This window comes from Sorex fumeus, unplaced genomic scaffold, assembly GCF_029834395.1.
Source record: "Sorex fumeus unplaced genomic scaffold, SorFum_2.1 ptg000064l, whole genome shotgun sequence".
NCBI classification, from domain to species: domain Eukaryota; kingdom Metazoa; phylum Chordata; class Mammalia; order Eulipotyphla; family Soricidae; genus Sorex; species Sorex fumeus.
Window position 1 is genome coordinate 1,538,528 of NW_026606121.1, and position 27,251 is coordinate 1,565,778.

The window sequence follows — 27,251 nt, forward strand, 5'->3', positions numbered from 1 at the left end:
TGGTCATCGCCGGAGGTGGAGGAGGAGCAGGAGCCGGAGCAGCAAGGGGAGCTCGTGGAGGAACAGGAGGAGGAACCCGAGAAGGTGGAGGAGCCGGAGGATCCAGAGGCGCTGGAGGAGGTGGAGGAGGAAGAGGAAGAAGAGGGGGACGCAGCCTCCCAGGCTCAGCACAGTGGGCTTCAGGCCAGCCCCCGGCCTCAGGGTGCTGTTCGGAGGAAGAGGGATGAGTCGGAGGACGAGGAACAGCAGGAGGACGAGGAGCAGCCATGTGGGCTGCGCAGGAAGCGGCAGCGACAGGAGAGCCCCGTGCTCCCCGAGCACCACCAAGTCTTCCGCAAGCTGCTGGGTAGGAGCCCCGGGCCCGAGTCTCCCACCTGGACACAGGCGGTCGTTAGGGATGCTCTGTCCAATGGTGGGGAAGAGGTGGCCCCTGCCCGAACAGGGGCTGCAGTGCCGGGCTGCCTGGGCTGAGCCACCCAAGGAAGGGGCTCCCGCACCCCTACTCCCACCTGGGGCTGAGAGGGGCCCAGTGTTGCTGCCCCGACGGTGGGGAATAACCCTTCCTCCTGGCTGGAAACTGCACTGCAGGGTTGGGGGTGGGCTGTGACTTTGAGGTTCACAAACCCGCCTTCCCACAGAGGACCCTGTGATCAAAAGATTCCTGGCCTGGGACCGGCACCTGTTGGTCTCTGATAAGGTACCTGCTGGGGGTCACTAAGCCACTGTCCCGGGGACCCACCAAGCTCGCCCTGCCCGGGTACCTTTGCTCTTTTTGCTCTTTGGGGGGGTGAGCGTAAAGCTTGGGGGCCACTGGATAGGGGAGGTGCGGTCACTGATGCAGCTCTTCGCTGCCCATTCCTGGGGCACAGGCACCCCAGTCTCTCTGGGTCGTGTCTCTGGGGTCCCTCTCCTCTTGGTTCAGCAAACACCCACAAAGTCCTCCCCTTCGTCCTGCTTCCCGAGTTCTTGGATCTCCTTCCCCTCCGCCCAGCCCTGGTGACCTGTCCCCGTGTCTCCCCAGTACCTGCTGGCCATGGTCATCGCCTACTTCAGCCGCTCTGGCCTCTTCAGCTGGCAGATCCGACGCATTCACTTCTTTCTGGCACTGTGAGTACTGATCCCAGGGAGCCCCGACACAGCCACGCTGGGACCCCATCAGCCTCCATCAATCCCTGGGGGCCCTCCGCCGCAGCTCCCTGAAGGAAGGAGGTAGGTGTGAACACAGGTGGTGTGCTGTCCACAGCTACCTGGCCAGCGATATGGAGGAGGACAACCAGGCACACAAGCAGAACATCTTCGCCTTCCTGTATGGCGACAGCCGCCTGCAGCGGCCCATGTTCCACCGGCTCCGTCTGCAAATGCTGCGCTCCATGGGCTGGAGAGCCTGGGTGAGCCGGGAGGAGTGCGAACAGGTAGGACTGCTGGGGGGCATGGAGGGGGGCTGTCCGCAGGCTGGAGAGGCCGAGCGAGTCAGCAACATGGGCCCCATCTGTCTTCGCAGATCCAGGCCTACGACCCTGAGCTGTGGGTGTGGGGCCGAGACCGCGCCAATCTCCCGTAGATCCGGGCCAGGAGGCGGGGCACGGGATGAGGGGGTAAGTGGGGCCCTGGGGTGCAGACCACAGCCAATCTGTCAGGGAAGCCCAAAGGAGTGCTGTGCCTAGACCTCATCTCCTGCCTTGGCCACCAGAGCCCAGTGCTGGCCCCCAGCACACTCACGTCTGCTTCCCTGGGGTGATGGAGAGTTGCAGGGGGGTTCCAGCCGGACCCCCAGAGGTCCTGTTCCTGGCACTGGGATCACCCTCGGGTCAAGGCCAAGAGGCTTTCGGAGCAGAGACGGGAGCTGGGTTCAGGGTGAGGGAAGTTCCACATGCCCTCAGACTGTCAAAGATCATTTCCATCGGTCCAGGGCCTGCCCGTGCCCAGAGCATCGCCACCAGGACTGTCATCGGATGCCCAAGACACCAGAAAACTGGCCCAAGGGAGAGAGGAATTCACCTAGAAGCAGCCTACAGGCACTTGGGTTACAGGTGAAGACCCACACACCTGTCCCCCAACCCCTTCAGACCACCTGCTACAAGGTACCAAGGAGGAAAAAGTCCGGACTCTGCCCGATTTCAGCCTCCTATGTGGACAATCTAGAAAAATCCAGAATATCCTAGAATATTATGTTAAGAGTTGGGCGCACTTCAGGAGTCTGGCCAAAGGCAACCAAAAAATCCACTTTCTTTTATGTTCCATGATCTGGCAAGTTTCCCCAATTTCAGAACAAATGCCTGAGTCCACTGTCCTGGAACGTGAGAACCTTAGCCCCAGCTTGAAGAAAAGGGGCTGCGAGGGGCAGGAACAGTTAGGTCTGGCTAGACCTGCTGGGGGACACTGAGCCCTGTGTGCTGACCGCTGGTTAATAGCGGTCTCACCATGTTTGCCATAGAAATAGTTCTCATAGTTTATATTTAAGGCATCCTAAATTGACATCGCCAGCTAACATGCTGTTGTTTTAGTTTTGTGATGCTTATTCTTGTTTATGTCTCGTTTCTTCAATAAAGATAATTTTGGTTTTATGTTCAAGTCTTTTGAGTTTTAACTGGGATATTTAAAATAAATCTTTTCCTTAACATTTGAGGCTCATTCCTAGGGGGAAAGTGGTCAGGGGCAGACATGGGCAGAATCAGAGCTCCATCCCATCTTGACAGCTGATGACCCCATCCCCAAGCGTTTTGGGTCACCTGGGAGGAGAGGGGAGGCCAGGGAGCCTCCTGGGAATTGTGGGAAAGCCGTGCTTCTGACACAGACCCCGTGACCAGGGGGTGTGGCTGCCTGTGAGCAGCGATCCCGGCACTTAATGGGGTGTTGAGGAGTCACAGAAGCAGCCCCAAGTGGGCTGAGCCTGGACGTAACACGTGAGAGGCCCCGAGTTTGGTCCCTGCCACCTGGGTCCCTGAGCACCTCTGGATGTGGCTCTGGTTCTTGCAAAGCCTGGAGTAGTGACAGAGGGACTCGGGGAACAGAGCTAGCAGCCAAGCAGCATGGACACGGAGTGAACCCCAAGAGGAGCCAGGGTAGGGGGGACAGCAGGGCTGGCAGTAGGCCACAGGGCAGGCTCCTGTAGACCCGGATGTGGCTGTCCAGCCCTCATGTGACAGGGTGGGGAGAAATGGGGCCCCAAACACTTGGGAGATGCAGCAGAAGAAGAGAGATGGGGTGGGAGAGGGCTCAAGGGAGCCGAAGACCCGCACCCCATCGCTGCAGTGTGTGGTCCTGGAATCCCAGGATCCCAGAAGCCCTGAGACAAGCTGGAGAGTCTCAAGATGCACCCCCAAGTCCTGTCCCCAGATGATCTGTGACCACCAGCTGGAAGGTCTGGGGACCCAGGCCCCGTGGGAGTGCTGTGGGGTGATTCCCCAGACAGAACCCCTTTCTCCAGCCTCAGCAGGCTATTCCCAACTGGTCTGGACAGGCAGGGAGCCAGGGAGCAAATCATTTCCCTTCCCAAGGGACATCACCTTCCTTGCTAGGAACCCCACGCCCCCCCCCAGTCTCTCTCTCTCTCTCTCTCTCTCTCTCTCTCTCTCTCTCACACACACACACACACACACACACACACACACACACACACACACAGCCTGTGCCTCTGAAGGCAGAATCTGTCCCTGGCTCCCGGCGACAGACTTGGGCACTTGGAGGTCTGGGGACAGACAGGAGGAGATGGAGCCCCAGGCTGGTCCTGTCCCACATGGCCTTGGCCATGCCCTGCCTGTGAGGCATCTGCCTTGCCATTTCATATGCCCCACGACACGCCCATGCTCTCATGATCTCAGGCATCTCATGGTCCTCCAGCACTGCCAGGAAGGACCAGAAGTACTGAGGTGGGTGTGACCCCAAAACACTGACAGAGAGAACAGGAAGAGAGAACAGTGGGGACTGCAGGAGAGCACAGGAGGCACCAGAGTTCACCTCTGTCACCAAAAGGCTTTTTTGCCCACTGCTCTGGCCACAGGCAAGGCCCATAGAGGTGTGAAGAAAAAAGTGGCGTGAGCTTCAAAACACAGACAAAACCACAACTGCAGAAGATTCCAATCTGCCTGACCTGCTCTTCCAACAGTTGAGACAAGTGCCCACGCAGGAGGAAATGGGAAGGCTAGAGCAGCCCTCAACCACACTCCCCGATGCACATTTCTAGAACACGCCACACCCGCAGCAGAGCAGCTGGTACTCCCCGTGCACCCCCCTTTCCCCCAGAGAGGATACTCCCGGCCACAGTTGAGGGGCTCTTGATTTGTGCATCTGCTGTGCACGAGTCACAAAGAACCCCGAGAGGCCGTGATCCACAGGCTCCTGTGAAGAACTGGCCTGTGTTCTCCTGAACAGTCTGTGAAATGCCTGTGAGGACACTGAGAAAGGATTCTGCCTTTTACCAACTGAAAGTTTGCAAGAGAAATGCCCTTTTGTCAGGAAAGATCCTTTAACAGGACTAAACACAGTTACTCCCAGAGAGAGCCGAGAGGGTAGAATGCAATCTAGGACGGAAGGCCCCGGAACTGCTGGACCAAGGAGAACCATCCCACCCACCTGAGCATCAAACCGTCAGAGCCCTAGGCACTAAAGCACCACAAGAGGAAGGCACCAGGCCAGCGGTACAACACTTGCCTTGCACGTGCTGACCCCAATTCAACCCCTGCACCCCATTGGATTCCCCCAAGCCCCGGTGGGGCCTAAAAATGAAAAATACGAACCAAAACCAACAGCAAAAACACTGCAAGGGAGGCCTCCTAGACGTACTTGGTTATTCTGAGGCCAGAGACAGCACTCACGGCCAGAGAAAAGATGTTAATGGGGTCAAAGAGTCTGCCTTGCTTATGGTCACCTCAGCTCAATCCCTGCAACTTCATGACCCCCACACAACAGGGGCAGCCAAAAAGGCCCCTTCGACCCCACTATCAGGGTACCCCCAGGCAATGCCCAGCACTACAGGACTCAAAAAGCACTGTATGCATCCTTACCCCAAACCCACAAGAGAAACAGAAAGAGAATTACCAAGACTACAAGCAAACTTGAAGATGAATTGCAGATTCAACTACTGCAACAACATAAGAAGCTGTACCATGAATACGAACCGGAATCCTTACTCTCAGGAAACGCAATCTGATCTGAAACACTCCCGTCTCAAAGGACCTGACTTACCACATCGGCTCTGAAATAACTGAAGGAGAAAGAAAAAATTACTCACAGACTGACCATGATCAAGCAAGTGTGCGATGAGAAAAAGCAAAGGGGACTGGAGAGGCAGTGGAGGAGTTACTTGCATCCATCCCAGCCCGATTGAAATCACCTGACCGCAGGGGCTGGGGCGACAGCACAGCGGGTAGGGCGTTTGCCTTGCACGTGGCCCACCCGAGTTCGATACCCAGCATCCCACGTGGTCCCCTGAGCACCGCCAGGAGTCATTTCTGAGTGCAGAGCAAGGAGTAACCCCTGTGCATCATTAGGTGTGACCCAAAGAGCAAAATCAATCAATCACCTAACTGAACATGGTCCTCCAAGGACCACCAGGGGTCACTCTTGAGCCCAGAGCGAGGACTCTGAGCACTATCTGGTGTGGCCCCAAAACCAAAAGGAGGGGGGAAAAAGAGAATATTTCCCCCTCAAATCCTTGCAACTTTCCTGAAAATCTGTAGTTTTTTCAAAATCATATGTTGAAAAAGATGCTAACAGGGGCCTACGCGGTACCTTAAGTGATAGAGCAGTTGCTTAACACGCGGAAGGCCTGAGTATGACCCTCAACACCATCACTGCACAGATGCCTGAGCACCGAAGGGGGAAGCACGGTAGCCCCTGGCACATCTGGGGCCAGTTTCAAGCTGCAAGGCTTGGGCACTGGGAATAGCCACCTCCCACCTCCTGCAGAGAACCCCTTGATGTGCTGGGGGAATCTGTGAAAAAATGCTAAAAAATGGGGACGAATGTAATGCAAATTATCACAGGGCCCCCAAACATCCTGTACTCTTGTATATAGGCCTGGATTTTCATTACCAGAGTGAATCTGGAAACGTGTCCATGTGTCTAAATGACTGTCTGGGTACCAGGAAAACACACCTTAGTTCTAGTAACACCACAGGCCTGGGCTGCTCTGTGTACCGACCAGACGGTCCAACAGTTATCAGAGAAGTCAGCCCAGGCCTAGCAATTTTAAAGGTTCTGAGCCCCAAGAAATCTCCCAAATCCAAAGATGCCAAAACCCACAGGTAGCTCTTATTGACAACGGGCATTTTTTCCAGGGGGCAGTTCCCATTTCTTCTTACTGCAATAACAAACCAGCCTCCAAGTGACACCCCGGATGCCAGCATGAGCCCTGAATGTGGAAACACCCGTGACGGAGACACTTGGGCTGAGCTGCCCTCACACTGGCTTTCCCATGCCCACTCCCTCCTTCACCAACAGCACCCCCACTCCACGGGCAGGACAGGGCAGCGGGGAAAGTGCTGCTTGCACCCACCCAGCTGACCTGAACTTGACTCCCAACACTACCCTTGGTTCCCAAAGGAGAGACTCCTCCTGAGCACAGAGTCAGGAGTCAGCCCTAAGCACCACCAGAGGTGGCGCCCGAAAAACAAAACACAAAGGAAAAAAAGAACCGCCTAAAAGGAGGCCAGAGCAACAGTACAAGTAAGGCCAGGCAGAGACCCAAATCCAAAAAAATAAATAAATAAATAAATAAATAAAAACCAAATAATCAAATATAAATACAGCACAATCCACATAATCTATTCTGCATCACGGAACCAAGGGGCAGCTACACCGCAGGGAGACACACCTGAGATCCACTCATTTTCGGCTGCTGGGGGATATCTAGATGGTCCGGCACTGGCTGCACCTAAGGAGAAGCAAAACACAAGGCCACCAGTGAGAGGTGTGTCTGGAGGGACCTCGCACCCCCTACAGCGCCCCAAAGATGGCACCCTGGGAACACTACCGAGGGCAAAAAAGCAACACACAGACACACACCAGCAGTTCTTCCGAACTCCAGCACGCCCTGGGCACCGCGATGAAGCGGCCGCAGGCAAGTGCCATCGCTGCCCCTCCGAAGTTGTAGGGGCTATCCACAGTCCAGCCGGGAGGGCGCTATCTTGCACGCACCTACCCAGGAATGATCCTCGAGTGCACAGCCAGCAGGAACCCCTGAGCGCCGGCCGCATCTCCCTACCGTCTAGAACGCAGGGGAAGGCAGACAGGCGCTCCCCCCAATGCAAGCAATGGCAACTGCGTGACTTGGCTTAAGGCACCCGGCTGGGTCCACTGGACAAATGTCGTGGCTCAGCAACCAGCGATGCAGCGCAGGGACCTCGGGCGGGCTCGGACGCGCACCAGCGGGTGCACCCACTGCCCGGCTGTTCCCGACCTGCAGCCCGGACCCTCCGCACCACGGGGTCCCGGGGCACGGAACAAAGGTGCTGCCGGACACGCCTCCGCGGAGACACGGAGCCGGAGGGACGGTGACACCAGCCCACGGGGAGGCCTCGCCGCGCTGCCCCTGGCCAGGCCGCGGCCTCGGGGTTGCAAACCCTGACCTACCCCGCAGGCATCGGGCCGGCCCCGGCGGGCGATCGGTGTCTGGGCCTCCCCGCCTGCTCCACCTCGCACCCGATGGCCGCACTCGCGCCTCGCCTCGGCCGGGCGCACGCGAAGCCAGGTCCACCCAGCCTGTCCCGCTGCCCGCAACGCCGGAGGCCGCAGCGCTGGCCAACGGCAACCGGGCGCTGACCAGAAGCGGGTCGCGCGGCGGCAGTGCGCCTGCGTGAGCCCATGCCTCGGAAACCCATGCCAGGGAGCCGCAGGCCAGGACTGCATTTCCAGGCAGGCAACGGGCCGCCACGCCCAGGAAAGCCTGACCCAGGGGTCCGAGCCGAGCATCCAGGGGAAGGCACTGGCCTTCCGCGCAGGTTCCATCCCCGGCACCCCACAAGGTCCCCTGAGCGTCACGGGAGCGATCCTTGCTTGCAGAGCCAAGGGTTGCAAGCCCTGAACACCAAACAAGAATGGACGGGCGAAAAAAGCCACCTAACATGGAAAGGAGAAATGAGAGCCTGGCAGGCAGCTGTCCCAATCCTGCAGAGCAGGGCGGGGAGGGGTCTAGGATGCACATGAAGAACTCAGTACACTAGTACACACGTACACACACACATTCATTGCACGAGTGTTTTGGTGGGAGCTGCAGTACAAGGGCTGTGGGTTCTAGTCCAGAACACAATTGGGCAGAATCCTAGTCTATATTTCAAAACCGGACATACACACACCAGGCCCACTGCAGAAATGCCACCTAGAGTGGACGTCTCTTATCTGTGTCACACACACATACACGGAGGCAGTGTCCCATCTCCTCGCCCCCAATCACAAGCATAGGGCAGATTTGAGAATCGTGGAGAACTAATCGTGAAATTCTGCCAATGCTCATGAGTCGGCAGCTGTCTTTGGAATCGTGTGCAGCACCATCCCAGCACCCACAGGAGGAGGCCCGGTCAGTACACAGCCCTTTGCTTTTTGTTTGTATTTGTTTTTATTCAGTTTTGTTGTTGTCGTTTGTTTCTTTGGGGGCCATACCCAGCAATGCTATTCCTGGCTCTTCATTTAGAAATTATTCCTGGTGGTGTTCTGGGGAGCATGCAGGATGCCAGGGATCAAACTGGGATTGGCCACCAGTATGGCAGGAACCTTACCCACTGCACTACCTCTCCAGCCCCAGAAACTATCTTTTGAAGAGTCAGATAAATAGTACAGTAGTGGGTAGGATACCTTCCTTGCACAAAACTGACCCAGGTTGGATCCCTAGAATCCTGCATCCCATATGGTACCCCAAGCCCTGCCAGGAGCATCCCTGAATGCAGTCAGGAATAAGTCCTGAGCACCACTAGGTGTGACAAAAACCAAAAAAATGTTCAAAATCCTTTTTGTGGAGGTGTATAAAATTAAAAATAAAGAAGACGGGGATATGGTGCCGCCAGCAGGTCAGTCTGTACCTGTGAGGCGAGTGCATCAGCAGCCTGATAGCGCCTTCAGACTTCCAGATACCCCAAAATTGCTACTGTTCCTTTGGCCAGACCCCAAAAACTTGGGGCAAAGTTTTCCAAGAAAGTAAACAGCCAAAAGTTAGGAATGTGGGAGACACACCAACAAACCACCTCGGGCTCAGCTATATAATTGTAGGCATGGCCCCTGTGGTTCCTGATCAAAGTGCTTAATGGCCATGATCCCAGAGACTCAGAAACAAATGTCGAAATCCAACGGCTTTTGGCAGAAATGCGTCCGGTCCCTGCAGTAGGTTACCGGCGCTGGGCCACCCCAGGTGGGAATAGGTCTTGTGCCTTGGCTGGTTCCCCCTGGCGACCTGGTGGCCGCCATCCTCCAGAGGCCACTGGAAAGTCAGGTTTGGGCCCACGGTGACAAGACACGTGGGGCCTCACGGGATTGGGGTGGATCTGGCCTTTTCCTCCCCACCCCAACAAGACCCTGAGTCGCCACCCACAAATGGCCTCTCTGGCTCCCGATCAAGCTGCTTAATGGCCATGATCCCAGAGACTCAGAAACAAATCTCGGAACCCAGTGGCTTTTGGCAGAAATGCATCCGGACCCCGCAGTAGGTTACTGTTCCCGGGCCACCCCAAAGGGGAAAGGGTGTTGTCCCTCTGCCTGCTCCCCCTAGGTGGCCCGGTGGCCTCTATCCTCCAGAAGCCACTGGACATACAGGTTTGGGCCCTCAGTGACGAGACACGCGGGGCCTCATGGGATGGGGGTGGAGCTGGCCCTTTCCTCCCCATTCCAACGAGACCCTGAGTCACCGCCCATGAACGGCCTTTCTGGCTCCTGATAAAGCCATTGGACAGTCAGGTTTGGGCCTGCAGTGATGAGACACGCAGGGCCTCACGGGATGGGGTGGATCTTAACGGCCATGATCCCAGAGACTCAGGAACAAATCTTGGAACCCAGCAGGTTTTGGCAGAAATCCCTCCAGATTTAAATGTTAAAATTTCGTAATTTCAAATTCACGTGGCCACTACTGCAGCCACACAACATCATATGTTATTCTTAACCAGCAATAGAAAACAAATTGTCTATGGTTGCCATTTCAGCAGATCTGAGTGTTGGGGTAAAATCTCAAATAATAATGGTGGGTCTGGTGTCAAAATATTGAATGTGATCAAAGTAGAGAGAGAGTAATGTGGAAATCATCTGCCCCACAGATAGGGGGAGGGTGTGGGATGAGGGTATACTGGGGGTTTTGGTGGTGGAGAATGGGCACTGGTGAAGGTATGGGTGTTTTATTGTATGACCAAGACTTAAACCCAAAAGCTTTATTAACTGCTCTCACAGTGATTCAATAAATAAAATTATAAAAAATGAAAAAAAAAGTAAGGTGGAGTTCATGCCCAATTCAATCAGCTAATCAGTGGCTGAATAAATAGTAGTACTTCTACATAAATAAAAAAAATAAATAAAGATGACTAAGTAAGTTTTCTGTAATATGATTTGTTTTTGTTTGGGGGCCACACCCTGCTGGGCTCAAGGTTTGCTGTCAACGTGACCTTTGGTGCTCTGATTCAATAGCAGAAGCAAGATACATTTCCTGGACCTGAAGACCAAAAGCAAAAAAGGGTTTGGCTGATCCCTGTAGACCAAAGTAGCAAATTAAAGCAATAACTTTCCTGTGGGAACACTCTGGAGAAGAGGCGTCCGCTGGGAGCTGGGAGCCCTGGGCCCAGCAGGACCATGGCAATTTTGGCACATTCATTTGGACAAACCCCACTGGGCCTGGCTCCCTCTGGGTCCCAAGGAGTCTTGCAAACAATCCCAGTGTGAGGCCCGCACAATCTTCTTAGCTGAGATGGGGGGATGGAGCCAAGCTCCCCCAGCACTCTTGCCCCTGACTTCCACCTGCAGACCTGCCTGCCCTCTGGCTTTGTCTACGGGGCCACAGGACTGTGTCTCTGGCTATAGGTGCTGGTGAGCTGCATGTCCCTGCCCAGCTACTTGGGAGGGTGGGCATCCCCTGGACAGGTCAGTATCAAGGTCCTCTCTCCATGTTTCTCCCTGTCTACAGACAGCTTCTCTGTTCTCAAGAGCAGTGGTCCCACCCCCCGCCCGTGACCTATCAGGGCCCTGTACCCCGCCACAGACCCTCACACACGGTGCAGGCAGGAGGAACCCAGAGTCCTGAGTCTCACAGGCCAGTTCCTGGGCGCCTCTCTCAGGTGCAGCCCCATCCCACCAGGTCCTTGCAGGGCTGCTGCTCAGACAGGTCCTGAGGCAGAGTGGGTGCATGACTACCTCTGGTGACCTGGCATCCTACTGACAGCATCATAGCTAGGAAAAAGAGCAGAGGAAACCCCTCCGGATTCAGAGCTCACAAGATATCTGCTCTCTGAGGCTCTGCTTTCTAAGGGCCTCTCTTGGTAAACACCCAGAAACAGTCTCGGCCAACTTTCAGGTCGGGAGCAAGTTCTGTTGCTCAGGTACAGCATGGTTGTAGAGCCTCAGGGAGGGGGTGGGGGGCAGCCCCCGCACACCAGGCGCTGCTTAGAGCTGGCTCCTGCCTCTGCCTCAGGGCTCTGTGGACCATAGAGGGTGCCAGGGATCAAACTCTGGTCCGTTGCATGCAAAGCAAATGCCTTACCCCGTCCTATCTCTCAGGCCTCTCTACTGTGTTAATTTAAACATGTTGTTGTCCTATTTTTAATTTAGAAATAATGGCTTCAACAAATACCTCTGACCAATTGACCTTCCTTTTCTTATAATATCTCTTTTGCTGTACGTTTCCAAATGTCAAAGTTCTAAATTTATCTACATTTACCTGAAATAACTGTAAATGTCTGCAAATTAGATAACTGTATTTACCCAGACAATGGGGGATAGAATAAGAAATACTAGCGTTTAGTACAGTGAGTGCCATATGATAAATTTAGCTTATAATTTGATTACAATATATCTGTATTCTTATTTTTAAAGCGTGATTATTTGAGTGTATTTAAACGTTCCATTAGAATGTATTGGGGGGGGGCTGGAGTGATAGCACGGCGGGTAGGGCATTTGCCTTGCACGCTGCCAACCCGGGTTCGATTCCCAGCATCCCATATGGTCCCCTGAGCTACCGCCAGGAGTAATTCCTGAGTGCAGAGCCAGGAGTAGCCCCTGTGCATTGCCAGGTGTGACCCAAAAAGCCAAAATTAAAATTAAAAAAAAAAGAATGTATTGAGAGGGGACCGGAGAGATAGTACAGCAGGGAAGATGTTTCCTTTGCATGTGGCAGACCCAGTTTCAATCCCTGGCATCCCATATGGGTGCCTGAGCAATGCCAGGAGTCATTCCTGAGTGCAGAGTCAGGAGTAACCCCTGAGCACCGCCAGGTGTGACCCAAAAAGAAAAGGAAAAAAGAATGTATTGAGAGGTCAGAGATATAGCACAGCAGGTAGGACATTTGCCTTGCATACAGCCAACCTTGGGCCAATCCGTGGCACCCCATATGGTCCTCCAAACCTGTCCCCAAAGGTATTAATATCCTCTACATTATCTGATATATTTTTTAGCAAATATTTATATACTTTGGGTTGCTCTTCAAGCCTGAGCTCTCTCGCTGGTCTCAGTGTCTCTTTGCTTCTTCCACTCTGGAGAAGCCCGTGTTCTCTCTTGAACATACATTTCCTCTCTTTTCTCTCCCTTCACATCATTCTAAGTAAGTTTCCATCAAAACTGTCTTACTACACATAAAAAGATTCATTTTCCAAGTTAAGTTAAAAACAAAATATTGAGGGGCTGGAGTGATAGCACAGTGGGTAAGGCATTTGCCTTGCACACGGCCAACCCAGGTTTGATTCCCAGCACCCCATATATTCCCCCAAGCAACTCCAGGAGCAATTCCTGAGTGCATGAACCAGGAATAACCCCTGTGCATTTCCGGGTGTGACCCAAAAAGCAAAAATAAATTAAAAAGCCCTCCAAAATTGAACTTCCTCATTTAGTGAAGTCAAAATCACCTTTTTAAGTTTTTTTTCATTATTGCTAACATTTTCAGTAAGCAATTTACTGATTTTTGTGTGATATTATCAACCACAAGTTTCCTTAATTATTTTTAGCAATAAGTTCTTTTAGTAACTGGGATGTAAATATTTTGCAAAAGGCATTTTTCTTTCTTTCTGGTTTTGTAGCCACACCCAGCGGTGCTTAGGGGTAGTGAGCTATCTCTCTGTGATAGCTGTATCACTGAGCTGTCTCTATGCAAGAAGTTTTTATTTATTCTTTCAGAGAGCATTCACAGGTCCAGTGAAATATTATATAAGAAAGTAAGAAAGGATGATATAGAAGGCCCATATCTTATTATTTTTAGAAAAGTTTACCTTTTTGGGGGGGGGGTCACAACCAGCAATGCTCAGGGGTTACACCTGGCTCTGCACTCAGGAATTACATCTGGCGGTGTTCTGGGAACCACATGGGATGTAGGGATCGAGCCCGGGTCAGCCACATGCAAGGCAAATGCTCTCCCAGCAGGAGACCCCTAAGTTTATATTTTTAATCAGTATTATTAAATGATTAAAAATAAAATTAAAATTAAAAATAAAAATAAACTTGGATAAGCCTCAGGCTTAACAGAACTGGCAGAGGAACCCAGGTGTGTGGGACCCGGGGCTGAGATCTCCAAGCCTGCACGGTTTGGGACTGGACCTGTCAGTAGCTAGACAGTTACACCCTCCAACTGCCGTGTAACCCCAACAACGGCCAGGATCCAGAGATTATCACAACAAGCTCCCGGGAGCGACTATTTATTTACTTTCCTCTAAGTTTTCAGGGTACCTTTAAATATCCCACCCGCACGGCAGAGCCTGGCAAGCTATCCGTGGTCTATGCCAAATAGACCAAATTGATATGCCAAATCCAGTAATAAATGGATCTCATTCCCCTAACCCTGAATATGGCAGAGTCGAGAAGGATATGGAAGGAAAGGCTGATAAAATACCAAGGCAGAAATAGGCTGCCAAAACGAAGAAAAACAAAAATGATTGTCTGTACTTTTAATGCTCGTATGCTGGCATCTACTGCATCCATTGAAGACCTTATGGTACAAGCGCGAAAGATCAAGTACGACATCATTGGTCTGACCGAAACAAGAAGACATCAATCACATCATGCCGTTTTCGACACTGGAGAAGAACTGTTCCTTGGAACATGTGATAAAAGAGGCGTCGGTGGTGTCGGTATCCTTGTCAACACAAACTTAGCCACGAGCATTGATTCATTCAAATGCCTAACAACCCGAATCGGACGATTACACTTGAATAAATGTGGCTCACTACCGGCAGTTTCTATCTTTGTTGTCTATGCACCAACATCCAGTTATGGTGAAAGAGAAACTGAGAAGTTCTACATGGAGCTGGAAAAGTTCTATAAAGAAGATCACACCTTCTACAAGATCATTGTCGGTGATTTTAATGCCAAGATAGGACCAAGAAGATCAGTCGATGAACTCCACATCGGGACCCATGGCCTAGAATGGAACGAACAGGGTGACAGACTGTCTGAGTTCATCATGTCAACCAAAACCTTCCATGGTAACTCACAGTTCCAAAAGGCTGAATCTAAACGTTGGACATGGGAGTCTCCCGATGGACGATTCCACAATGAAATAGACCACATCATATTCAATCGGCAGTTTTGCCTAACCGATGTTGCTGTTGTCCCAAAATTCCAAACGGGATCAGACCACCGTCTTCTTCGTGCAAAATTCTACCTCACAGAACGAGGAGAAAAGAATGCAAGGTTTAAGAAGAGGACTCCCAGAACGACCACCAACTGGGAGCTCTTTGGCTCTGTTGCGGCAACATGGGAAGATGCCGTCATTGACAACATTGATGAGGAATACGATCGAATGATTCAACATCTCCATGATTGTGCGAGGAATGCCAAGAGAGAGATAACCACAAAAAACCGCCTTTCTTCGAACACTCTTGAACTTATTCGCCAACGTGGCTTGGCACATGCCTCAGGCAACCACAAGCGAACATCTGAACTGGCAAAACAGTGCAGAGAAGCCATCAAGGATGACCTCAAAAACAGGAGAGCAGCAGTACTGGTAGATGCAGCAGAAGCTGGGAAAAGCATTCGTAAAGCCCGCCTGTCCTTCACCAACTACAAAACCAAGATGACTGCCCTCCGACATCATGATGGATCTATCACATCTTCCAGAAGGGCAATGGAGAAGATTATTCATGACTTCTACTCAGATCTCTTTAATAACCACGTCCACTTGCCCACATACCACATACCACATAATGGATATGTCGTTCCCAATGTTCTCCCTTCCGAAATCCAACATGCCATCTCGTCGGTAAAGAAACAAAGAGCACCTGGCCCGACAAGATCAGACCTGAACACCTGAAGAACTTACCATCAGTACTCATCAATACCTTGGATCAGCTCTTCACACGCTACCTGTCTGAATGCAAGGTTCCATCCCAATGGAAAACCAGCAGGACTATAGTACTATACAAGAAGGGAGACATCCACGACATTGGCAACTATCACCCAATCTGCCTATTGTCTGTCGTCTACAAACTGTTCACTCGAGTCATCCTGAATAGGATTAGCAGAACACTAGATGAAGGACAACCATGTGAACAAGCCGGATTCCGAAAAGGATTCAGTACCATCGACCATATCCACACGATTACTAAGCTCATTGAGGTTTCTCGGGAGTTCAAGATGCCGCTCTGTCTAACGTTCATTGATTTAAAGAAGGCCTTTGATTCTGTTGAGACAGAAGCGGTCATTGAAGCCCTAGCCAATCAGGGCGTACAAACTCAATACATCAGGATCCTTCGTGAGCTCTATTGCGGATTCACTACCAAGATCTCACCATTCTACAAAGAAGTAATCATCCATATCAAGAGAGGGGTTCAGCAGGGTGATACCATTTCACCAAAACTCTTCAGTGCCACCCTCGAGAACATCATGCAACGACTGGAATGGGAAAGCATGGGAGTGAAGATAGATGGTCAGCAACTACACCACCTCCGCTTTGCTGATGACATCGTTCTAATAACACCAAACATCAGCCAAGCGGCACAAATGCTGAACAACTTTAACTGTGAATGTGGAAAGGTCGGACTACAGCTGAATCTTACGAAGACAATGTTTATGAGAAACAACCTTGTTCCTAACGCTCCATTCGTTCTCAACGGAACCACCATCTCTGAATGCAACAGTTATATATACCTAGGTCGAGAAATCAACATGATGAATGACCTGGCACCTGAGTTGCGCAGGAGGAAGAGAGCGGCTTGGAATGCCTTCAAGAACGTTGAAGAAATAACTAAAAGGACAAAGAACCTCCAGCTACGAGCACATCTCTTTGATTCCACTGTTCTTCCTGCATTAACATATGCCTCAGAGACCTGAACCCTATGAAAACAGGATGAGAACGCTATTCGGGTCTCTCAAAGAGGAATCGAAAGAGCTATGCTTGGAATATCACGATTCACTCAAATGAAAGATAGAATCCGGAGTTCTGATCTTTGTCAACGCTCAAGAATCAGGGACGCTGTCTCATTTGCCAAGACATCAAAAATCAAATGGGCTGGACACGTAATGAGGTTTACAGACAACCGCTGGACTAGAGCCATTACTGATTGGATTCCACAGGACATCAAAAGATCACGTGGACGCCCATCTACAAGATGGTCAGACTTCTTCGTTAAGACCCTGAATGATCGGTTTGAGGCTCTGCATGTTCCTAGAACGAACAGATACCATTGGGCTACGCTAGCACGCAACCGGGATGAATGGAGACGTTACTGGCACCCGCTCGAGTAAATCGATGAATAACGGGGATTAAGTGATTAAGTGATTATTAAATGATGTTGATGCTTGCTTTTAAATATACAATTTATCATGTGAGACTACAAAGCATTCCAAGACTGGAGGATAATGCAGGGGATAAGGGTGCTTGCCTTGCATATGACCAACCTTGATTTAATCACTGGCACCTCATATGGTTCCCCAAGCCATGCTAGGAGTAAGCTTTGAGCAGAGTGCCTGGAGTAAATCCTGAGCAACATCTGGTGTGGCCCAACCTCCCTCTTTCATCCCTGACTCATCACCTAAAAAAAAAAAAAAAAAAAAAACCTTCTACTTTTCAGAGCTTATTTTATAAGGTAAAGGTAAGGTAAAGGCCCTCCCGTTGATCGTCGATTTGCTCGAGCGGGCCCAGTAACGTCTCCATTGGAGACTTTGTTGTTACTGTGTTTGGCATATCGAATACTCTCGGTAGCTTGCCGGGCTCTCCGAGAGGGGCGGAGGAATCGAACTCGGGTCGGCCATGTTGGCCGCTTGTAAGGTGAACGCCCTACCGCTGTGCTATCGCTCCAGCCCTATCACTTATTTTATAAAGTGAGTATTTTTCCTTTTTTCGTTCTCTTTCTGAGTTTTGAGACACACACCACAATGCTCAGTGGTTACTCCTGGCTCTGCACTCAGGAATAATTCCTGTCCATACTCAGGGAACCATATGGGATTTGGGGGATCAAACCCAGGTTGGCTCCCTGCCAGGCAAGCACCCTACATGCTATCTCTCCAGCCCCAAAATGATGACATATTAATCTGAATGATTCATCCAAGTCAATTGTTTTCGCATGTGTGACCCCCAATTTCAATTCCTGGCCTGGCATGGTCCCTGAGCAGTACCAGATGTACCCCCAAGCACAGCGCTGGTAGTAGCCCTCAGAGCACTGCCGGGTGTGGCCTCCCAAGCCAAAATTAATTAATAATAGATAAAGTACATTAATTAATTTTCTAATTTTAACAACTAATTTTTTAATATGCCATTTTCTTAATTTAAGAATATGTTATTTGGGGCATGTGTGTGTGTGTGTATATATATATATGTATATATATATATATAATAGACTGCGGGGCCAGAGTGAATAGGGTCTTTACTTTGCATGTGGCTGACCCGAGTTCCCATAGGGTCCCCCAAGCACTGCCAGAAGTGATTCCTGAGTGTAGAGCCAGGAGTAATCCCTGAGTACTACCAGGTGTGACCCAAAAAGCCAAAACAAAAAAGTAGACTGAAATATTTCTTTCTTTTATTATGTTTAGTTTGACCCTTTTTTATTTAAAATAATATTTGGTTTTGAAAATGATTTGATGATGGTAGTAGTAGTTGTAGTAGTAGTAGTAGTAGTAGTAGTAGTAATAGTAGTCACAGTCCCCAAGTGCTCACTAAATGTGATGCATTAACCAGACCAGGAGTACTATCTCACTTAATCTCTACTGATCTCTTTATGAAGATACTGTTTTTCTGTTCACTTATAGACTCATATTTTATATGTTTAAATATTTTATTTATGTTTAAATATTTTATTTTATTTAAATGAATATTTTATTACTAAATGAATTATTGGTTCTTAGAAAGTCAGTTTTATTGTTTTGGGGGCTACACCCAGCGGCACTCAAGGCTGACTCCTGACTCTGTGCTCAGGGATCACTCCTATCAGGACTCAGAGGCCTTTTTAAGGTGCCAGGGATTGAACCTGGGCTGGGCACCTGTGAGCCGAGTGCCTTTCCTGCCCTTACCTGCCATCCTATCTCCCTAGTCACATTTCCTCTAGCTCTTTTTGCTTCTTTGAAGACGTTTCCTACATTTATATGTACATTTTTTATTTGCTAAATGTATTCATCAGCCTACAATTGAAAGGAGTAGTTTCACTTTATTTTTGTTCTGATTCTATTTTTTTAAATTTTTTATTGAGCCACCGTGAGATACAGTTACAAAACTTTCATGTTTGAGATTCAGCAGTACAATGATCAATCACCCATCCCTTCACCATTGCAAACTTTCCACCACCAATGTCCCCTACACTTCCATCCCAGTCTTTACCCTGCCTCTATGGCAAACAATTGCTCAGATGCTCTCTCTCTACTTTTGTATTTTTGGGCATTATATTTTGCTCGAATTTTGCCACCACTATTCAAGCCAGCCTTCCAGGGACAGATGCTAGATAATTTATTTTTTATTGTTCACTTTACATATCATGAAAGGTTGTGCAGCTTATGCAGCCGCGTGCTTCTGAGATTCTAAATTATAAATGGTTTAGTTCCAGAGACATCTCTGTACGGAGCTATTTCAATGCAGATTGGAGAATTAGTCCTGACACTCACATACTGGAGCCTTGCTTTGTAGAAGCTCATGGTCTCCAGGCTTCCACATGGAGAAGGCGGAAAGACTGCAACTGTTCTATCTGGGGCATCCCGGTGAAATTGGCTCGGTATGGGGCCCGGAGAATTCTCTGGTGCTGCAGTGCCTACCAGAACTTTTCGCTGCTGTGTGCAGCAAGATGATGCCAGGGGCGGGTTGAGGGCATGACTTCCGGTATCATAGTTTCACTTTATTTATTTTGGGGTGGTTTTTTTTTTTTTTTGCTTTTTTATGCTTTTGGGGCCACACCCAGCAATGCTCAGGGGTTACTCCTGGCTTTGCACTCAGGAATTACTCCTGGCGGTGCTTGGGGGACCATATGGGATGCTGGGGATCAAACCCGGGTCGGTCACGTGCAAGGCAAACACCCTACCCACTGTACTATCACTCCAGCCCTATAGTTTCACTTTAAATACAAATCTTGTATAAGAACTTAGTGTGTTTCCTAAATCCTGACTTTATTTTCCTTCGCACCAGTTTATCAATATTGATATCGTTAATCAGTTTCCTTTCAAAGACTCAACCATCAGAGTTCTCCCTGAGCCAACTCTTTTTCCGTGCTTTCCTTCTGTTTTTAGTTTTCCTGCATTGTCACCGCCTCTTGCTTTGTGCTCCTTTACTGCCCACTTACCTAAGCAGGGTCCATAAGGGCTCAGTCATTTGAGGAAATCGAGCATCAGAACCCAGAAGCTCACACAAGCACGTTTCTCCGCCTGTTGGACTCACCCCAGATAGGTCCAGTGGCGATTGCCAGTGAAAGAAACAGAAGTTCTACAGGGAACGAGGTTCACTCCCGAAGTGGCCCCCCGAGGATCAGAAAGAGAGGCCAGACCTAAAGGAACAGGTGTCTGAATGCAGGTTAAGTGTGTGACGGCACCGAGGGTGCTCTGATCATCGAGGATGGCTGGTTTCCAGACAGGCCGACCAAGCACATCCTATGGCCTGGGGAAAAGCTGCATCTCAAGGAAATGCTCAGGTTGCTGCCCTCCCTCAACGCCTCTCCACAGCTCTAGAGCCTCCGTTTTTTTGTTTTTTTGTTTTTTTTTTTTTTTTATTTACTGAATCACCGCAGGAAAGGTTACAAAGCTCCCAGGTCTAGGTCTCAGTCATGCAAATATCAAACACACCTCCCCCCACCAACACCCATTTTTTACCATGAAGAACCCCAATAAAACCCCACCCCCACCCCTCCCAGTCCCCGTGGGGCAGATGAATTCCAGTCAACACTCTATCTGCCTTGATCAGATTCATCGTTTCAATAAAAGACTCACCACTATTATTTAGAGTTTACCCACCCCCCCAAATCAGACATGCTGAAAAAGCATTGCGAAGTGACCTGCTTTCTACAGCTGGGTTCAAGAATTAAATGTTGGTTTTGGATTTCTGCTATTTTACTTATTGACCCTGGAAGTATTTCTACTGAAAGTCAGATAGTTCAGAAATTTGTTTCTGTGCACTGGAGACGTGGCCGTGCTGGAGAGCCGCTAGTGGGGGGCAATGGTGGCCTCGGTAGGGCGTGAAGGGCGGACCGAAACGCCCCCCTTCCCATGAGGTTTTAGTCGCCCCCAGTACCCCGTAGAGCCTCCGTTTTAACCAAAAAAAGGGAGATTCCAGATTTAGGAGTTCCTGCTCATATTCAATCAGCGGTCCTGCTTTCTTATATGTACAGATTTTCTCTTTTTTATTTTTTGGGGTTTTGGGCCACCCCCAGAGATACTTAGGAATCACTCCTGGCAGGGTTCAGGGGACCCTATGGGATGCTGGGGATTGAACCCGGGTCAGCTGTGTGCAAAGCAAGCGCCCTCATCCCTGTACTATTGCTCTGACTCCAGATGTTCTCTTTTAATACCTAAATTTCAATGCAAATCTGCAAATTGAGGAAACGCTATTAAGGAACTAGCACAGGTAATAAGTAAATATAATTGACATTTGAGAGATATCAGGTTGATATCAGGTTAAGAAAGACTATTACAAGTGTCTCATTCAATCGCAGAACAGAAAAGAGAATTTTAAGAACATCCGACATCAGCGATATAAAAGCATTAAATGTCTCCCATCTTCCAGGTATATATTCTGGGAATATGGACGATGGGGAGGAAGAGGTTCCTGCTCTTGTAAACTCTCTTTTTTTTTTCTTTTTGGGGTCATACCCAGCGATGCTCAGGGATTAAGTCCTGACTCTGCACTCAGGAATTACTGTTGGGAGTGCTCAGGGGACCATATGGGATGCTGGGGATCAAACCCATGTCGGCCGCATGCAAGGAAAACTCCCTACCCTCTGTAGCATCACTCTGGCCCCAAACTCAGTTTCTAGAGAAATAGAACAATAAAATAGTGTTGAACTAGGGATGGGAAGGAGAGAGATGGTGCTAAGGACAAACCAAAAGGTGCTCTGGGGGCCATAGCACAGTGGGTAGGATGTTGGCTTTGCATGTGGCTAAACTGGGTTCCAGCCCCAGCACTGCCAAGAGTGATTCCTGAGTGCAGAGTCTGAGCATTACTGAGTGTGGCAAAAAAAAAAAGAAAGAAAAGAAAAGAAGTAGGGCTGGAGAGAAGAGTTAACATGCTGGCCTTGCATGCAGGACCTGGGCCCAGTCATGGCCCCTATGACCCCCAGGAGTGACCAGAGTACAGTCAGGAGTAAGCCCTGAGCACCACCAGGTGGGCTGAAAACAAAAATAAAAGCCAGGAGAGGGGAGGTAGAGACGGGGGGGGGGTGCCTTAGGTAAGTGCTGGGGGCTCCTACAGAGGTGGCTTTTGAGCATAGGAGAGAGAGTTGCCAGCAGGGGACAGGCGGGCACAGCAGGCGCTGTGGGTGGCCAGGCTGGGCACAAGTTGCCATGGGAGATTTGGAAGGGTTCCAAGAGAGCAGGGAGCCCTGCTTTGATTTCTTCATGGCCCCAATGCAGCAACAAACACGAGGGCCAGGCGGGACCAGCCAGGACCCCACTTAAGAGATGGAGAGTCTGGGGTTGGGCCACAGAGTGATGGCACATTTGCACGTGCAGCTGTGTGAGGGCAGAAGTGAGTTGCCGGGTCTCGGCGTGCGCAGGGGGGAGACAGGAGGCTACAGGGGAGCAGGACTCCAAGGAGGCCACCAGCCCATTTCCCCCAGACCACTCCAAGAAGCCTTTTACACACTTGGGGGGCCTGGGGCAGCAGAGTTGGGTGTGAGTTTCCAAGGAAACCCCAAAGTAGAGAGAGAGAAAGAGGGTGTTCTCTGCACTCTGCCAGTGCTTAGAGCTTCGGCACTCTTGGGGTTCCACAGGCGGGAGAGTAGAGGAGACTGGGGTTCAGGGGTGAAGGAGCAAGAGCCCCGAGGAGGAGAGGTCTGGACCCCCCAAAGCACAACCCCAGGAAATGCCTGGGCTGGGTAAGAAGCAGTCACAGACAGTGCAGTGGGGACCACGGCCACGAGGGTTGGAAGGGGGAGGGCATGCCAAGACTTCTGCTGAGAGGGGTACAGAGCCCAACCTTGATCCAGGGTGAGTTTTGGAAACTGAGAACATCTATAGGCTGAAGGAATGATCCAGAATGGGAGGAGTGGGGGAAGAAGTATGGGGGGTGGGGGGAAAGATTGGTCTGTTTCAGATTAGACTCTCTCAACCTTGGTTTTTTTTGGGGGGGAGGGGTGTCACCCTTGGCCCATGCTCAGAGCTTACTTCTGGTTCTGCACTCAGGGATCACTGCTGGCAGGGCTTGGGGGACCCCTTGGGTCGTGTGCAAGGTAAGTGCACTAACCCAGTGCTATCTCTCAGTGCTATCCCCTTAACAGTTTTCTGATCTGCCTCTCACCTGACCCAGGAAACAGTTCTTTAATCAGGACAGACCAACGGAAAGCCTCCACACATTAAATATGACCCACTGACAGTCAGAAGATAGCACACCCTTTTAGGGAGCATGCACCCAGAATGTATTAGAATGTTCTAGAAAGTTCCTCCAGGGCTCCATCTCAGTGAGAGCAAGTGGTGCTGGACATGGGCTCAATTCCTGGCACATGTGACACTGAGCAGCACTGGGTGCAGGCCTGGAGCCCCCTCCCACCCCCACCCACCCTCACTAGCCCCTCAGGTCCTCGCTTTGAACCCGGGGCCTGGTTGCAGAGTCACCAACAGGGGCCCTAGACTCCCTGAGGAGCCCTTGGGAGGCCCAATAAATAACAAATGAGTGAAAGAATCAATCAACATCCCAGTTTACCAAAAGGTCTTCTGTCCTCTTCAGCTTGGTCCTTACCCAAAAAGTCCTGCCTTTGGAACATCAAATAATCCTTAACACCTTTTTGTAAAAGAAAATCAGACTGGCAAACCATTCATTCTGAACCCGTCCTCTGCACTCCATGCTAAGAGCATCGGTCAAAGGCCCTGGCACCACGGCTGAAGCACCCTCCCTGACCGCCACTCCTGCCTCTGCCCAGCCCCCCGAGTCCGCCCCCCACACCTCCCCTGAATCAAGCCCCCAGTTCCTCAAACTCCACCTCCCAGTGCAGTCAGCTCACTGAGCCTTGTCCTCCTCCTTGCCTTCCCGTGGTCACCCCCTAACCCCAAGTGACGGGTGGCTGGCAAGGCTGTTGCTGAACTCAGGAACTTCAGCTTAGTGGGGGCAACCCGAGAGACAGTCTAACAGGAAAAAAAACCTGCCTTGCACACTGCCAATCTGGGCTCGATCCCTGGCACCAAGAATGATCCCTGATGGAGAGCCAGGAGGGAGCCCTGAGCACTGGTGGTGTGACTCAAACACAAAAGACACACACACACAAAATGTTGTGGGGCACACAGGGTTCCGTGCCTTCTGACAGGCTCGGGCCTGCCGGGTCCCACGGGCAGGGCCCACTGCAGCTTTTAGAAGCTTCTCCAAGTCGCGTTAGTTTATAATGTGGAAGTTTCAGGTCGCAGCTTTGCAGCCCAGCCCTGCAGCGACACCACGATCACATCCACTCACCTGCCCCCTCCTGTCCCCCTGGCTGAGTTGTGCCAGTCAGCGGGTTCCTCTGCCTCAGCATGCCCTGACCTGCCCCACCCCACACAGCACCCCACATTGGTGCTGAGGGCCAGGCGGAGCACCCTGGCCCCCGGGCGCCTGCAGATGGGAAAACAAGGGAGACAGCACAGCAGGGAAAGGAGGTGTGGAGAAGGTGGGGGTGTGCCCAGAAAACCCTCTGGTCCTACAAATGCTTCCAGAATGTGTTAGAAAGTTCTAGGAAGCCCTTCTAGGGGTTTGTGTCAGTGAGAGCAAGAGGCAGCATTTCCACTGCTCTTCATTTATGGGTGAGCCAGGCCTTTCTTGTATCAGAAGAATGAGTGCCCATTGGAAATTGGGGGTCTATGCACCTCCTCATCATTGCACTGCTGAGTGTTGGCCTTGAGTAAGGAGTCACCCTAGTGGGGGCACAGCTGGGCTCTGTGAGTCACAGGGCGCTGCATCTTGGTCAGGAAGTAACACCCAGCGTTGACGGTTCAGTCACCTCCCCAAGACTTTCTGGGTGACGCTTTTCCATGGGGGTCAAGAGCCATCTTTGGGGTCTTGCTCCTAAGTGAATGCAGGGATGTGGCCGTGGTGTGTGTGTGTGTGTGTGTGTGTGTGTGTGTGTGTGTGTTGGGTGAAGTTCAAGGGCAGGAAGGTCATTCCCCCTCCCCTGCCATGCTGTGGGTGTGGATCTCTCACAGGACCCATGGGCCATGGAACTGGGGAACCACAGCAGCGCCTCGGAGTTCATCCTCCTGGGTCTGTCCAGTCGGCCTGAGAGGCAGGAGCTGATCTTCGGGATCTTCCTGGCCATGTACCTGATGGGGGCGGCGGGGAACCTGCTCATCATCCTGGCCATCAGCTCCGACGCCCACCTGCACACGCCCATGTACCTCTTCCTCAGCCAGCTCTCACTGATGGACTTCTGCTTCCTCTCGGCCACTGTGCCCAAGATGCTGGTCAACATACACACACACACACACAGTCCATCTCCCGTGGTGGCTGCCTGAGCCAGATCTACTTCTGCGTGCTGCTGGCCAACATGGACAACTTCCTCCTGACGGCCATGGCGTATGACCGCTACGTGGCCATCTGCCACCGCTGCACTATGGCACCATGATGCGCGGCCGGGTCTGCGCCCTGCTGTTGGGCAGTTCCTGGCTACTGGCCAATGCGCATTCCCTGCTGCACACGCTGCTCATGGCCCGTCTGGACTTCTGCGCCAGCAACGTCATCCCCTACTTCTTCTGCGACCTCGTGCCCCTGCTCCAGCTCTCCTGCTCTGACACGCGGCTCAACCAGCTCATGATCCTGCTGGTGGGCGGCCTCATTGTGCTCCTACCCTTCCTCGGCTTCCTGGCTTCCTACGTCCACATTGTGGCTGCCGTGCTCAAGGTCCCATCCGCCCAGGGCAAGCGCAAGGCCTTCTCCACCTGCAGCTCCCACCTCACCGTTGTCCTCCTCTTCTACGGCACCATCACGGGCGTCTACCTGAGCCCCTCATCCTCCCACTCCGCAGACACAGACTCGCTGGCCTCGGTCATGTACATGGTGGTCACCCCCATGCTGAACCCCTTCATCTACTGCCTGAGGAATAAGGACATGAAGGGTGCGCTGAGGAAACTGTTCAGCCTGAAAATGTTCTCTGGACTGTGAGGCTGCAGGTGGGGGGCCTCCCCATTCGCCCCCACCCCACCTCTGTGCAGATCCAGAAGTGCTTCCAAGACCAAGTTCTACCTCCCGGGTACCACATTTTTCCTAGATGGTCGCCATGGTCAGGGAACCCCCAATTGCTCCAAAGCACAGCAGTCATTTGCAAGAATGAGCTTTTTGTGTGTGTTTTGTTTGGGGATCACACCCGTTGGTGCTCAGGGATTATTCCTGGTGCTCAGAGATCACTCCAGGAGGGCTCAGGGAACCATATGAGTAGCAGGGATCAAACCTGCATACCCACTTGCAAGGCAAGAGCCCTCCCAATTTATTATGGCTCCAACCCCTTCAAGAATGAACTTCTTGTCCCCAGTAAACTGTCCCACATGTTCTCAGGGAACACAGGTACAGATATTCCCAGTGGATCTTCCAGCGAGGGCACAAAAGGGGAACTCGGGGGTGTTCTGAGTCCGGGGGTGAGAGCTGGTACCAAAGAGATTCCCACCAGAACCCAAAGTCCCAGAGCCTTACCCCTTGGGCATCCCATTCCCAGGCACCCCCTGGCAACCCCACTTCCTCAGCTGTCATCCACATTCTGCACTGAGCCTAGTGGAGCTGTTTCCTGGAGCACCCGGAGGGCACTGGGGGTTGGGGAGCTCCTTCACTCCAGGGTCTGCATGGGGCAGGTTCAGCTGCTGTGTCTTTGGGATCTAGACAAGGAGGTGGCCTCAGTTAAGAGTTCACAGTGTGGGAAGTTGGATGAGGCTTCCTACCCAAGGGGATCATAGCTTAGGCTGCCTTGGCTGAAGTGGGGTTGAAAGAACATTCCACAGAAACTCCTAACAAGTAGCAGTCAGGGCTGGACCCTGCTGTTACTACCCATGGAAATTTGCCAATTCCCCATGGGACGGACCTTCTCTGTTGCCCAGAACCTGCCTGTTCCTGTCCAAGTCCTACTTATCTCTCAATGCAAGACCAGGCCCTGCCTCCAGGCTCCTGAGTTAAAGTATTTTCTCTCCTCTGGATTGCCATGCAATTTTAATTTTGTGACAGTCCTTAGAATGCTCTGCTTGTGTGATCTGTGTTCACGCTGATTCTTTGTAAATTGCTTACAAGCCCCTTTTCATCTTAATAAACTTATCCTGAGAAGGATCTCGGAGGCCTGATGTCAATCAATAACTCATAGCCAGAGAGGAGGAGGAGGAGGAGGAGGAGGAGGAGGAGGACACAGCAATGATGGATGCACTGGAGGAAGGACACAACACTTTCCCATTGCTACACCCCCACCCCCACCCCCAGCAGCTGCTCCAGCATTTCCCAGTCCTCCAAGAACAGCTGACAAGCCAGTGGCTGTCCCAGGAGTCACCTAGTCCTGAATTGGACAGGGTGGCATGGATGTGAAGCC

General features: G+C 51.3%; 1 pseudogene; it reads left to right on the forward strand.

Moving 5' to 3' along the window:
* Window positions 1–24,909: 24,909 nt before the first annotated feature.
* On the forward strand, window positions 24,910–25,852 carry LOC130036477 (putative olfactory receptor 1F12P; annotated as a pseudogene).
* Window positions 25,853–27,251: the final 1,399 nt, after the last annotated feature.